The sequence below is a fragment of the Petromyzon marinus genome, unplaced genomic scaffold (genome assembly GCF_048934315.1).
Source record: "Petromyzon marinus isolate PM22_M1 ecotype Great Lakes invasive population unplaced genomic scaffold, UKy_Petmar_22M1.pri1.0 PM_G_Scaffold_118, whole genome shotgun sequence".
Taxonomy (NCBI): Eukaryota; Metazoa; Chordata; class Hyperoartia; order Petromyzontiformes; family Petromyzontidae; genus Petromyzon; species Petromyzon marinus.
The window spans coordinates 100001-102500 of NW_027422671.1; positions in this window are offsets into that span (position 1 = coordinate 100001).

Sequence of the window (2500 nt, forward strand, 5' to 3'; positions counted from 1 at the left end):
GTCATTTTCGTGTCGCCACATTGCATGCGAACCGCATGAAACTTCCAGAGGCATTTGCAGCAGAAATGCATGTGCAGTCAAAAAATTGAATATTTTTCACGGATAGACCCCGTGAAACGCTAGAAATTGGCGGGGATGTGTCTCTTGTGGCTCACGGGGCTGTTAGGGTGGCACAGAAATCCCTCGGAATGGGAAAAAACGGGTCATTTTCGTGTCGCCACATTGCATGCGAACCGCATGAAACTTCCAGAGGCATTTGCAGCAGGAATGCATGTGCACTCAAAAAATGTGATATTTTTCACGGAGAGACCCCGTGAAACGCTAGAAGTGGGCGGGGATGTCTCTCTTGTGGCTCACGGGGCTGTTAGGGTGGCACAGAAATCCCTCGGAATGGGAAAACGGGTCATTTTCGTGTCGCCACATTGCATACGAACCGCATGAAACTTCCAGAGGCATTTGCAGCAGGAATGCATGTGCACTCAAAAAAGTGAATATTTCTCACGGATAGACCCCGTGATACGCTAGAAATTGGCGGGGATGTCTCTCTTGTGGCTCACGGGGCTGTTAGGGTGGCACAGAAATCCCTCGGAATGGGAAAACGGGTCATTTTCGTGTCGCCACATTGCATGCGAACCGCATGCAACTTCCAGAGGCATTTGCAGCAGAAATGCATGTGCAGTCAAAAAAAAATTGATATTTTTCACGGATAGACCCCGTGAAACGCTAGAAATTGGCGGGGATGTGTCTCTTGTGGCTCACGGGGCTGTTCGGGTCGCACAGAAATCCCTGGGAATGGGAAAACGGGTCATTTTCGTGTTGCCACATTGCGTACGAACCGCATGAAACTTCCAGAGGCATTTGCAGCAGGAATGCATGTGCACTCAAAAACTTCTATATGTTTCACGGATAGACCCCGTGAAACGCTAGAAATTGGCGGGGATGTGTCTCTTGTGGCTCACGGGGCTGTTAGGGTGGCACAGAACTCCCTCGGAATGGGAAAAGGGGTCATTTTCGTGTTGCCACATTGCATAGGAACGCCATGAAACTTCCAGAGGCATTTGCAGCAGAAAGGCACGTGCACTCAAAAATTTTAATATTTTTCACGCATAGACCCCGTCAAACGCTAGAAGTTGGCGGGGATGTCTCTCTTGTGGCTCACGGGGCTGTTAGGGTCGCACAGAAATGCCTCGGAATGGGAAAACGGGTCATTTTTGTGTGGCCACATTGCATAGGAACGGCATGAAACTTCCAGAGGCATTTGCAGCAGGAATGCATGTGCACTCAAAAACGTCTATATTTTTCACGGATAGACCCCGTGAAACGCTATAAATTGGCGGGGATGTCTCTCTTGTGGCTCACGGGCGCTGTTAGTTAGGGTCGCACAGAAATCCCTCGGAATGGGAAAAGGGGTCATTTTCGTGTTGCCACATTGCGTACGAACGGCATGAAACTTCCAGAGGCATCTGCAGCAGAAATGCATGTGCACTCAAAAACGTCTATATTTTTCACGGATAGACCCCGTGAAACGCTAGAAATTGGCGGGGATGTGTCTCTTGTGGCTCACGGGGCTGTTAGGGTCGCACAGAAATCCCTCGGAATGGGAAAACGGGTCATTTTCGTGTTGCCACAATTGGCATACGAACGGCATGAAACTTCCAGAGGCATTTGCAGCAGAAATGCATGTGCACTCAAAAACGTGAATATTTTTTCACGGATAGACCCCGTCAAACGCTCGAATTTGGCGGGGATGTTTCTCTTGTGGGTCACGGGGCTGTTCGGCTCGCACAGAACTCCCTTGGTCCACCTGATTCGTGCATACAGGCAGCAACTAAAACTCTGTAAACCTGCTGTGAGGACATCTAAACAGTGGACCAGTGAGGCTGTGGAAGATTTGCGGGCGTGCTTAGACTGTACTGACTGGGATATGTTCACGACTGCTACCAATAGTCTGGATGAACTCACAGAGGCTGTGTACATCAGCTTCTGTGAGGACTGCTGTATCCCAACACGTACCAGGGTGAACTTTAACAACAACAAGCCCTGGTTCTCAGCAAAGCTCAAAAGGTTGAGGTTGGAGAAGGAGGAAGCGTTTAGGAGTGGGGATAGAGACAGATTCAAGGAGTCGAAGAACAGGTTTAGCAAAGCGGTGAGAGAGGCTAAACGACTGTACTCAGAGACACTAAAACACCAGTTCTCTACTAACGACGCTGCTTCTGTCTGCCAAAGGGCTCAGGCACATCACCAACTACAAACCCAGAGCGCCCCACACCACTAACGACTCCCGCCTAGCCAACGACCTGAACGAGTTCTACCGTAGATTTGAAAGACAATTGGACTGTCCTGAACCACCCCTTCCCACCCAAGAGGCCCCATCCCCCACCCATACTACAGAAACGACTCTCTCCTTTCAGGAGGGAGAAGTTAATGGGCTTTTCAAGAGGCAGAATCCACGCAAAGCAGCCGGGCCGGACTCTGTCTCTCCAGCCACCCTCAGGCACTG